Source organism: Sinocyclocheilus grahami, unplaced genomic scaffold, assembly GCF_001515645.1.
Source record: "Sinocyclocheilus grahami isolate Dianchi unplaced genomic scaffold, SAMN03320097.WGS_v1.1 scaffold41.1, whole genome shotgun sequence".
Classification (NCBI taxonomy): domain Eukaryota; kingdom Metazoa; phylum Chordata; class Actinopteri; order Cypriniformes; family Cyprinidae; genus Sinocyclocheilus; species Sinocyclocheilus grahami.
This window is the reverse complement of record NW_015505220.1, coordinates 1,933,799-1,947,200: the sequence shown is the minus strand read 5'-3', so window position 1 is coordinate 1,947,200 and position 13,402 is coordinate 1,933,799. Positions and strand designations below refer to the sequence as shown.

The 13,402-nt window shown below is 39.0% G+C and overlaps 1 protein-coding gene across 1 annotated transcript in view; it reads left to right on the top strand.

Annotated features, from left to right (window-relative positions):
* Positions 1 to 532: 532 nt before the first annotated feature.
* Positions 533 to 13,402, top strand: part of LOC107582195 (cadherin-18-like) — a 298,071-nt gene continuing 285,201 nt past the window's right edge. The window contains exon 1 of the mRNA XM_016267946.1: positions 533 to 572. The gene's annotated coding sequence lies outside the window, so the exon portion shown is untranslated. The remainder of the gene's footprint in view (positions 573 to 13,402) is intronic.

Below are 13,402 nucleotides of genomic sequence, written 5' to 3'. Positions count from 1 at the left end.
CTGTGTAATGAGGATATTTACACATTGAATAAGCCACTGGTAGTCTGTTGTGTTCTTTTGCTTTAACCGTGCCTTTAGGAGTACTAACAGTCTCTCTCCAAAGGTAGAAGAAAGGTAGCATCTGCAATATTTGTTATTGACTGGCCGGTTCAATACACAACTATTAGCCTCTGTCAGACTGATTAAACAACTGAAGATGAAGAGTGAAGATGTCTGGACTGAGACCGAGAGATAGAGAAAGCGAGATGCTACCTCAGACGACTCACTTGTCTGCTCTCTCACCACCACTCCTTTGCTTTTCAGTCATCTATTCATCTGCTACCCCTCCCTCTTTTTCTCATTCGCCCCTGGACTATGTTTGATTCATGCCAGAGATGATTCACACTCCACCATATCCGGCAAGAGGGAACCCTCACTCTCCATCCATAATTCAGATCCCCCCCTTCTCTCTTTCCCTGTGTGTGTGTGTGCATCTCCATCCTCTCGCACACTGCCTGTGTCTTGTGCAGCTGTCGATGCATGGGGTAGAAGATCGTGCCATATAGAAGACTGGGATCCATGGAAGCACACAGGTAAGAGAGAAATCCTTTGCTTTCTCTGCAAAGTTCACCCTTTCGGAAGAGAAATTAATATTGATGAAATGGGGTGTGGATTATGGACATTTGAAGTTAGTGGGAAATACAGATAGAAAGGCATGAGATTGGGAGCTGTGGAGTGATTGAAAGTGAAAAAAGAGATTGTGTGGGTAATTTGATGGTAAGGGATGGGTGGCGCTCAATGTTGTCTTACATGTGATGCATTGTGCAATTAGAGCCGCTCTCTGGGAAAGTTATATCGCTGCTCTTTAGTTTATGTGTGTGTGGCTGCTTGTTGCCATATGACTCTGTTTATTCATCCTCAAACGCCAGTGAAGGCACTCATACTATATTCATGGGATGTTGCAGCTTGTTCAGCTGAAGAGTGTGTGTTTGTTGATGAGAACAGCTCAATAATGCAGTTACTTGTGGATGTAACACATTTGCTGATGGGCTTTTTTGAGACTGCATGAAATAATGCATAATAGGATGACAAATGGCTGTGTTGGTGTTGTGTATGTGTGTGTGGTCCTGGTAAACCTGAATGTCCCCATAAAACATGGAAACCCAACGTGCATGTGTGTGTGTGTGTGTGTGTGTGTGTGTGTGTGTGTGTGTGTGTGTGTGTGTGCGTGTGTCTAATCCTGGTAAACCCTACGTTTTGGGGACAAAATGTCCCTATGGAGATGGCAATATCCAAAAGCATTGTCCTTGTGGGGACATTTTTGGTCCCCATGAGAAAACAAGCTTATCTTACAGAATGAAGTTTCTTGAAAATCAAAAAATGCAGAAAGTTTCATGTGAGGGGTAGGTTTATGTGTAGGGCAATAGAATATACCATTTGTACAGTATTAAAACCTATTGAAAATCTATTGAATGGCCATATAAAACATGGAAACCCAACGTGCATGTGTGTGTGTGTGTGTGTGTGTGTTAAAAATAGCTTTACCTGTAGGAAAGGAAAAATCCCAACCTATGATATTTCTGATATTCTTCTAGACAGCAACAGTATGAGATCAAATTCTGAATCTTCTGCTTTCCTGCTGAGAAAAACGAGTAATCTCACGTCATGTCAACAATGTCTCAGACGGTACTCAGATTTGCCAAGATACCAACTTTTCTAAGACCAAATTATCTGAGTTTTGCTGATGGTCTTATAGCTCTATATTCTTACTGTATGCGAACAGTTGACTCATTTTGGTCTAATTTCAATTTGGAAATTAGACAAAAATTACATAACAGGCTCTTCTCATGTTTTTTGCCATCTTATGATGAATCGCTTGTTGTTTTCCTCAACTGTAAGTCGCTTTGAATAAAAGCATCTGCCAAATCAATAAGTGTAAAATGTAAATGGAAGAAAGACCTTGGTCAATTTTGATATTACAATATAACTGAGAACTCAAGTCTCCAGATTTCCATAATGTTTGTTTATGAAATATTTACTCAATAGTGTTTTGGCAATAAGCTAAAAGTGGACAAATATTGGCCGATTATTGATAGTGATCAGTCTCGGTTCATCAAAGAGTTAATTATGAATAAAGATAACAGCAATGCTTTCATATACTGCTATATATGCTTTTAGCATTTTTGTGATATGTTGGTTTTTCAGCTCTTGTGTTTACAAGCCAGCAATGTAGCAATGAACCTATATAGTATATCCACATGTCCACAAAGTTACAAAATTAAAAACAGAAATATTCAGTGCACCTAGTAAAGGTTACTTTACTAGCTTGGTATATAGGTCAGCTTTCAGGCTGGAAAACACACAAACATACACACACACACACACACACACACACACAAACACATATCAGCAGCTGCCTGTACAAATGTGTGAAGCTTTGCATTGAATGCAACACTCTTTCCAGCTGGCACCCCAGAGCTGATAAGGAACCTGACACAGCATTTCATGCACTGGCTTAACATCGCACCTTAACATAACCATGAACATACTGTAAACACACCTCTGTAAACAGACCAAGGCTACACAAATATTAATATTCTACCGATTCATTTTAGTGAACCGGTTTGTTCGCACAATTAATTTGTTGTTCGCACAATCATTGATCAAACAAATGATTTAATGATTTCATTTTACTTCATTCTATTTATAGAAGCAAAGTATTTATTTAAATGCTGCTGTTCTTCACTAGGTTTTCTACCCACATAAATTAGTGTTTTTCTAACTTAAGTATCTGTATTAATTTTGTAATTATGTTTAATATAATGTTTTAGATGTTTTTGTGCAAAATAATTATGTCTATTAGCAAAATAGTTATTCATAAAGATTGTGTCCTTTTACATTTCTTTATAGGGTAGTGTAGTTTAGCTGAAAGGTACACTTTTTTTATATATATATTTTTGAATTTTCTAAATTATTTGTGTTTTTATGGTAAAATTAAAGTGCCCCTATGGGTGATGAAAGTTTCATATTTTGGTTTTGGGAGTCCCCAACAACAGATTGACATGCATGCAAGGTAAAAAAAAAAAAACACTTTCATTGTTTTATAATATGCATTTATTTTTACCTTACTTGCTCAACGATCAAACACAAACCCCTTCTTTGCGTGACGCTAATCTGCGGTGATTGGTCCAATAGGTCTCATTTTAATTTCATCTCGCCTGATAAAGCTGCCATTGTGAACTGAACAGCGTTACTGGGGAAACCGCTATTTTTACGCCCCAAAAGCGGGACCTAGTGGCAAAGAATGAATTTGCATTTTCATTCAGACCAACGACCAAAGTGGGCGGGCAATATGCTAATGTTGACGTCAACATGAAACAGCTTGGGATTCGTTTTAAAAACGACTCATTTCAATGATTCAGAGTCGACGCTTTCTTTTGAGAGACAATAACTTTATACACGGTGCACTTTCAGATTTAAAACTTTGCAGGATGTTTTCATTCGCTTAGAGCTGTGTTACACACTGCATGAAAGGTCATTTTCAAAAATCCATAATAGGGGCTCTTTAAGTAAAATGTAATGATGTCACCATAATTTAGATGTTTGTGTGCCATGCAGATAAATGCTCCAATCACAGAATTTCTGTTCAAAGCTTACTTAAATGTCTGCTACATTTTTAGTAACTTTTAGTGGAGTTAACTTCTTCGTCAAAAGGGTTGCTTGACTGTAGTTGACTTTAAATCACGAGTATCTTATCCTGCTACGGTTTCAAAGGACCTTTCCCAACACAGAGAACAACGCACGAGTCAGATGGCATGTAACATGCTGGATCCATTCCACATTCAAAAGGCTGTGGTATTGTCTGAAAGAAAAACAGAGACAGAAGCATCTGTCAAGGATGTGAGCTGTTTCTGGAAAAAGAGAAAGAGGAAGAAAAGATTGCTTTTCTGTCTGACTGTGTTTCTTGTGTGCTTTCTGGTTTCAAGGGGAAGCAACTTGCTTTTAAAACGCCTTGAGTTAAGAGTAGGCATAAACGATGCTAATGATTAGGCTTGTAATGGCCTGTGTGTGTGTGTGTGTGTGTGTGCATGCTGACCCACACTATTGTATTTGTCAGCTATAGGCTCATGAATCACTCTTGTTGATTAAAACGCCTCTAGCATGCTGGCTGTGATTACGCAGCTGCAACCATTTTAACCAAGAAAACAGAAAGAGAAAGCTATGCTAACCAAAGGCATTTCCAAATGCAAAGTGTAAATTCACACAAAACGGTATTCACAACCCATTTTACTTCCGTAATCTGGTGTGTTTCGAAGTGAAAATGGATATCCAGTGAGGGAAAATACAGGATGAGACTTTTGAGAGTTTTATTGCTTGAAAAACAAGAGGCGTGATTTCAGCCTGGGGAATAAAGGTCATTACAAAAGGTCATTTCAGAGACAGAGCATGATATTATAGTTTAATAAAATATTACAAAGACAAGCATTTTAAAATATGCACAAATTAATCCATTAATAAAGAAAATAGGAACAATTTTGAACTTTATGAGAACTGACTCGGAAATTATAACAAAATTATATAGTGCAGGGGTGTCCAAACTCGGTCCTGGAGGGCCGGTGTCCAGAAGAGTTTAGCTCCAACCCCAATTAAACACACCTGAACCAGATAATCAAGCTCTCAACGTAAAGGCAGGTGTGTTGAGGCAAGTTGGAGCTAAACTCTGCAGGACACCGGCCCTCCAGGACCGAGTTTGGGCACCCCTGATATAGTGTATAATCGGCAATACATTTTATTATTGGGGCATATAATGAGAAGTCAGCCTTGTCCGGTTATGAAATGGGCAGCTTGGCTTTTACTCTCTATTGGTAAATTGTTGGTATTGAGGAACATACTATCATGCTATTTATTAGTAGACTTTTTCAGTTTATATTAATTCGTTTTTTATGGAAGCCCATTTCTGCCACTGAATAAAAAAAAAATATATATAAAAGGTAATTGTGACTATCTCACAATTATGACTTTTTTGCTCAGAATTGCGTCATGCAAACTCACAATTCGTACTTTTTCTCAAAATTGCATGATATAAAGTCAGACTTGCAAGAAGAAGAAAAATCGATGAGAAGTCAGCCTTGTCCGGTTATGAAATGGGCAGCTTGGCTTTTACTCTCTATTGGTAAATTGTTGGTTTTGAGGAACATACTATCATGCTATTTATTAGTAGACTTTTTCAGTTTATATTAATTCGTTTTTTATGGAAGCCCATTTCTGCCACTGAATAAAAAAAATATATATATAAAAGGTAATTGTGACACAACATAATCTCACAATTATGACTTTTTTGCTCAGAATTGCGTCATGCAAACTCACAATTCGTACTTTTTCTCAAAATTGCATGATATAAAGTCAGACTTGCAAGAAGAAGAAAAATCACAATTTTGTGAAAAAACGTCAACATATCAAGTTATATTTAGCAGTTATGACTTTATTTTTCATTTTATTTTATATTTTTGTTTTTATTATTTTTCATTAAAAAAAAAACGGAATTGCAACCCAGCAGGCACAGGACGTCAATATAACATCAGATTGACGTTGGACATATGTTGCATCTTGTTTGAGAATGAAAATTGGGTTGACGTCAGAATTTTACACCAATTTTACGTTGACTTGACGTTGGAGTTTGGTAACACATCAAATATCAACGTCAGCTGACATTGTTCCCCACATATACCTACGCAACCCAGGCAACAATTAGTTCTGTGAAACAAAGCAAAACCAATGTTACACCGAGTCTACGGATGTGAGCGGCGCGGCGCGTTTTTTTTTTTTTTCAACGGTCGTTTGATCGCGTCCAGTGTAGGCAGACTTTAGCTGTTGTAGACACGGTGTTACTCACCTATCAAGAAGAAACAAAGCAACCTCGGCGTCCGATCGCAGGCCTCCGCTCCTTGAGTTCTCTCCAGAGCTGGAAAACGGATCCGATATTTACACGGGTCCTACTTCTTGCCTTATCGATCCGCAAACGTTTTCCTCTTTTGTTTATCATCCGCCATCTCTATCTTTCTGTCGCTGGCTCGGCTAATGTCCGTGCTATGCACTGAACGCGCTCTCCTCCACATCACGAGTAGACACGCCCCTTATTGCTGATTGGCTACAAGTTTGTTTTGCGATTCGGCCCGAATCAGTTTTTAAAGTGTTTTTGAAAAATCACTTACTCTGCCTTTAAGTTAAGTGGCAGACCCGGCGCCAGACACAAATTCACGGACGGGCATTTCATTTTTTCAGGGGGGCACAAATCAGATCAACCTCATTGCAATGCATAATATCATTAATTATGAATTAAATGGACAAAAAACTAGGAAGACTTGACGTACCACTCCATTGACACAATACAACAGAGTCGTAAAGATTGGACCTAGCCTACTGAAGCAGTCTAAACACACGTTGCATGGCTCGACATCAATTCTTGTCCGCTTTTCCAGGACAAGTGGATTTTTTAAAAGGAAGTTTTTATAACATGATTCAGTTAAGCAACATCACATGACCAAGAGTGCTGAATACCATCACGATTGAAAATGTGACACCGATTTCATATGACAGTTCACTAAACAAGTAATTATTAAGTCACTTACAGTTTAGACGCAATATTGACTGTTTTTGTTGTTTCAGCAGCGAAAATAGTTCAAACAAAGATCACAGCAGAACCATAACGTGTCAGTCTCACAGCAACACTCAACCGTGTTTTCATTACTGAATGATTCAGCGTTTTGAACGAATCGGTTGAGTCAAAGATTCAATGACCCATTCATAAACAACTGCCTCATTATTGGTGAATCAGCCGTTTGAACGATTCGTTTGAATGAATGACTCAATGACTCGCTTAATAAGAACGCTTATCACATGCCGCCACCTACTGGCGCTTTAGTTTGTTTAAAAGTGGCATTCTTTCCAACATTTCTTATTTGTATATTCAAAAACATATTTTAAACAATCTCATAACATTATTTAATGTAAATTATTTAGTGTAAATTATTACATTTGATTGGTAACAGCCCTATAGTGTCTTATTCTAATTTAATTTATTGATCAAAATTAAGAATTGAAAATGAAAAATGAAGCATATATTTAAAAATATAAAGTGGAAAATGCCCTTTATAAAGGTAAAAATGTCGCAAATATTAATGAGAATATTGCTTCATAATCAATTATATACAACACAATTGTCACAATGTCAAGCCCTGACACATTTTATTTATGTATTCATTGTTACAGCCTATATCGTTGTGTTACATTTTGTTTTTTTAAAAGGCAGGGACTTTATAAAATAGTCAAATATAAGCAACTCACCACAAATAATAATAAAAAAAATTATATAAAAAAAAAAGTAAAAAGTCTACTCAAAGTGCTATTTTCTGTTGTATATAACCATATCATGTTTTATTTCATTTTTCACAATGTCTAGACAAGGACCTGCTTAAAATAAAATAGGCTTAGCCTACTCATCACATTAGTAGAGCGGTAGGCGACGTTGTGCGACAGAGTGGAATCTTCTTAAAACAATGTCCTTCCACTCCTCCCGGAACTTTTTGGTTAGGTCCTTTTCAAATGCCAACTTAATTAAATTGGCCTTGCGTCGATGAAGCATGCTAAGGCGATGCTCTGTAAGGACGTTCTTTAATGTGGAAAAAGAGTTCTCACAGAGTGCCGTGCTGGCACCAAAGGTCAAAGCATGTTTGAGAGCCGTCATCATGCTTGGCATTGCTTCGAGAGGTTTCTGAAAGTGTTGTAGAACTTTTTTCATTGTCCATTTACCCCCGTCGGCTGGAAAGGAGTCCTTCATTTGCACGAGTAGGAATTGGTGACCCACTGTGTATTCAGATTCCACGATGGGTGTATTAGTAAGGTCCAGTAAAGGTTTCACTTTGGACACATCCAAGAAAGTAGAATCCTCTGGGTCCAGAGATCTGAGCGCATCCATCAGCACACAATTGCGTTCCCCAAAGCGTTCCTTAATTTCCCCACAAACTGCATCGATACAACTGAAATACATCCTGCGTAGCTCTGTTTCGTCGCTGAGATCTTCATATAAAATTATTTCCTCAACTGCATACATGACGAAGGATGTGTTTAGTGTACGTCGTCTCTTATTTGGCACAGACTCTATTGTTGCATCCTTGCAATGCTTCAAGAGTGTCACAAATTCCTTCTCAGAACGGAGATTTGCAATACACGTACATGCTGAATTTACAAGTTGCACACCTGTTAACAGATCAATTTCTTCTGCCTGTAGCATCAGATTAGGAGGGTCGAGATACGATAAGATTTTGTGCACCATCTCTGCAATGAACCTAAAGCTGGGTTCAGACATGGCCTGTAGTAAACCTGCTGCTTCAACTCGCACATCTGCGCCATAGGCTGGGCTGCTGTTGATTTCTCGGAGCAGTGTGGATAGGTCATCAAATGATCTCAGAATAACGGAGACCGTGCCAAAATGACCAGTCCAGCATCAGTCCTGCTTTTGTTAATTCTTCAGTGATCGTGTCAGTCAGTGTTTCTGCGTCTCCCTGGTCAGCTGTGGCAATTGTCAGAAGACGTTCAGTTGGCTCATTCAGTTCATTCACAAAACGCACAACTATCGAAATATTCTCTCTTCCTGTCGGGTCTCGAGTTCCATCCACTTTTATCGTAAAAAATGACTCGCCAACCTCTTTCACTATGTGCGCCATGACCAAAGTACTCATTATCTCTATCAAACTGTTTTGAATGTCATGGCTAGTATACCTAGCATTGTGTGGGATAGTCTGCGCTATCTTGGCCAACACAGCATCTGGAAATGAGTCCTTCATTTGCATGCTTAGGAATTGGTGAGCCACTGTGTATTCAGATTCCACAATGGGTGTATTAGTAAGGTCCAGTAAAGGTTTCACTTTGGACACATCCAAGAAAGTAGAATCCTCTGGGTCCAGAGATCTGAGCGCATCCATCAGCACACAATTGCGTTCCCCAAAGCGTTCCTTAATTTCCCCACAAACTGCATCGATACAACTGAAATACATCCTGCGTAGCTCTGTTTCGTCGCTGAGATCTTCATATAAAATTATTTCCTCAACTGCATACATGACGAAGGATGTGTTTAGTGTACGTCGTCTCTTATTTGGCACAGACTCTATTGTTGCATCCTTGCAATGCTTCAAGAGTGTCACAAATTCCTTCTCAGAACGGAGATTTGCAATACACGTACATGCTGAATTTACAAGTTGCACACCTGTTAACAGATCAATTTCTTCTGCCTGTAGCATCAGATTAGGAGGGTCGAGATACGATAAGATTTTGTGCACCATCTCTGCAATGAACCTAAAGCTGGGTTCAGACATGGCCTGTAGTAAACCTGCTGCTTCAACTCGCACATCTGCGCCATAGGCTGGGCTGCTGTTGATTTCTCGGAGCAGTGTGGATAGGTCATCAAATGATCTCAGAATAACGGAGACCGTGCCAAAATGACCAGTCCAGCATCAGTCCTGCTTTTGTTAATTCTTCAGTGATCGTGTCAGTCAGTGTTTCTGCGTCTCCCTGGTCAGCTGTGGCAATTGTCAGAAGACGTTCAGTTGGCTCATTCAGTTCATTCACAAAACGCACAACTATCGAAATATTCTCTCTTCCTGTCGGGTCTCGAGTTCCATCCACTTTTATCGTAAAAAATGACTCGCCAACCTCTTTCACTATGTGCTCCGTGACCAAAGTACTCATTATCTCTATCAAACTGTTTTGAATGTCATGGCTAGTATACCTAGCATTGTGTGGGATAGTCTGCGCTATCTTGGCCAACACAGCATCTTTCCTCAAAGTATATTCAAATAAGGACAAAAATAATCCGCATCCATCTTCAGCCATACAATCAAAAGCATCATGGTCACCTCTAAAAGGTAGCTGGTTCACTGCAAGGAACTCGATGACATCGATTACTGATGATAAGTAGTATCTATTGCATTCCAAATGTTCTGCATTGATTAAAGTTGTGATTTCTTTACCGGTCTGAATCCGTCTCTCCTTGTCCCTCCACATAGCTTCACAAGTCTGGTGTTCTTTTGATGCTGAATGTCCTTTCCCAGTTTCCACTGCATGCTTCCAGTCGCAAAATCCAATAATCGTAAATGTGGTGTCTGTGGCAGAGGAGGGCGCCTGAAACGTTCTGCATGGGTAGCAGAATGCAGTATCAGCATGAATAGAGTATTCCAGCAGTCTCTGCGTGATTTCTTTACCGGTCTGAATCCGTCTCTCCTTGTCCCTCCACATAGCTTCACAAGTCTGGTGTTCTTTTGACGCTGAATGTTTATTAAGTCCTTTCCCAGTTTCCACTGCATGCTTCCAGTCGCAAAATCCAATAATCGTAAATGTGGTGTCTGTGGCAGAGGAGGGCGCCTGAAACGTTCTGCATGGGTAGCAGAATGCAGTATCAGCATGAATAGAGTATTCTAGCCAGTCTCTGCTTGTATACCAGGAGCTGTTGAATGATATTTTTTGCCTGAGAAAACATGTGTAGGAAAGTTTTTTAAGATTACTTGGTTGGGTTTCTCAACTCCGAGATCCCCTGGTGCTGCCACCTGTGACGACCCTTGCTTGAGGCCTTGGCAACTGGAACGGCTGGCCTCTGCAACGTCTTGCGAACTGCGACACCCAGGGCTTTCGCCTACCGATACATCGCTGCTGCTCTCTCCTGCCAACTTTGGTGGTTTTTGATTAAAGAAACGCCATATATCCATAGCACTGCCACACGAGATCGCTCAGCATTAAAAAAAAATAAAAATAAAACTAATGGTAGAGGTAGCGCTATGCTTAGCAAACAACCCAACATTTCCACGCTCACTATCGACAAACCAATCAAATACGTTTAAAATTATTATTTTTTAAATCAGACCAAACACATTTTTATTTTTATTCAAGAGTTATATATATATATATACAAAACGATAACTTTTTATAACAGTAGCCTATTGATAAAAAAAAAAATTGTACAAACAAGCAAGGACTGGTGGTTGGTGGGATGTGGAGCTGAAGAGAGGTGAAGAGAGACAGCAGGCTCGTCCAGGGCGGGCACTAGTGACTCACAGGGCAGGCCAGGCCCCCCAATGCCCGCCCATGGCGCCGAGACTGTTAAGTGGTCTAAATGTATTTATCTGTATTTATATATTCTGTGGAAGGCGTAGGACCAAGAAATGTTCATCCAATCAAAACGCTTGGTCTGAGCATTTTAATTTACTTTCCTACCTGCCTGTCAAGGTATATATTAGCATACCTCTGCGCACCCAGTTCGTGCAGACAGGATACATCATCAGCACATTCAAGCACGCTGTGCAGACAGAGCGAGAATGGCAGACAAACATCAACAACCCGATCTTCCTTCCTGGTATTGTAGTACTTTTAAAGTTTTCTCACCGGTGAATGACACATGATGTATCCCAGCGGTTCCCAATCCCAGTCCTTGCACCCGCTCTGCATATTTTGAATGTCTCGCTTAGTTAACACACCTGATTCAGATAACCAGCTCCTTAGAAGTGAGCTACGTGCATGAACTGTGTTCCAATCGATATGATCCCTACACAGTGTTCATTGCTCCCTCCCCCCTGAGCACTGAAATCCGTTGAAGTTTACTTCACTTCGGAACATGGGCTGGAATTGGGAACTGCTGATGTAGCCCATTGTAATGTTGTCTCTGGTATTCTGGTCTGTGAGTGTATGTGCGTTCAGGGGGTGTGGGCGTGATTGCAGGGAGGGTGGGACGTTCGCTTTCAGTGCTATCAGGCTAAAGTTTGCATTTTCCAAGATCTCCTACTGCACCTTTAACATTGACATTAGACGTTGAATTGACATTGAATTTTGCTCACCCGACATCACAACCGAAATTTAACCAAATATCAACGTCTTATGACATTGTGTGCCTGCTGGGGAGGGGAATTTCAGTCTTTTTTTCCCCCTCAGAACTGCACTTTATTACTTACAATTGTTCATATCCTGCAATTCTCACTTTTTTTTCACACAATTCTGACAATATAACTCACAATTGCGAGTTTATACCATGCAATTCTGAGAATTTTTTTTTTTTTAATTTTGAGATTAATATTCACAATTGCCATTTTTTTAATATTTTATTCAGTGGAGGAAATGGGTTTCCATAGTTTGTGTATTTGATCTATCTGTGAATATCGTGGGCTCATTGTGTTTTTAGAAGCAGCATGTGCTGAAATAATTAAGTCGTCGCATTTCGGTCAAAACGTCAAAGAGTGCTTAACATGTTGATCACTGTGATTTTCTCTTGGGTATGTGATATTTTTATTGAAAATATTCCACATTGTGTATACTAAGACTCTTGTATCATGTTTTTAGTTGGAAACTGATTTCAAATGGATCAGTTTATTCACCTTTCACAAACAAAAGGGAGTTTACAGTTGATTATAACAAATACTATTTAAATCTCAGAAATAGAACATGATTGCAGACATTTAGTGCATTTTAATGACACCTTAATTTATAGTAGTAGCCTGCATTCTGAAATATTGATTGAATGGTGTGCAAAAGCAAATGTCATTTAATAGCTCAGCTGCAGTGATGCTGATGGCCTTGGTTAGCACCAGTTTTTTTCACAAAAGTCCCATGACTGTTTAAATTTGCCCTGCAATGTATCAGGTTAAATCTAATCAAGCATAAATAAACATGTTATAGTTTAATTAGGGTGTTTGTTAAATTGTTTAATTTCAGTCACATTTAATTAGATGTGCAGAACATTGCGGTTTTTAAAGCTGTGCAGTTATATGAATGCTATAGCTGTTATGTTATTATCTTTTATTGCGTTTAAAACTGTAGTAGTAGTTTGGACTGTGCTGTGCTCATGACATTTTTTTATTTATATTTCATATGTTCATGGAAGATTTGAGAACTCCAAGGCCAAAGATATGAGCTGCTGTCTGTTCCAATTAAACAGCATCTTGATCGTTGCAGTGAGATATCATAGAATCATTTTGTACAATTGTGCATTCATGAGATATAAGAGATGCTTTCTGTGATTCTGATATTTTATTCTGTTATCAGCTTTGTGATGCCTCGCAGCAAACGGATGCGTGCAGAATACATTATGACTCTTCTCTTACACACACACGCATACACACACACACACACACATACATACACACACACACACACACACACACACACGCATACACAGACTATTGCATAATACTTTTTTATTTGACAGTTTTACATTTCTGAAAGATTGTGTTATTAGACTAGTTTCACCAACTCTCATTGTCACATGAGATTTGTTAACTTGCAAATATAAGAGTGTTAAGACAGAGATATTTTATTGGTGTTTCAGAAGTTTCATTACACCATATACAGTATATATATATATATATATATATATATATGTATGTAT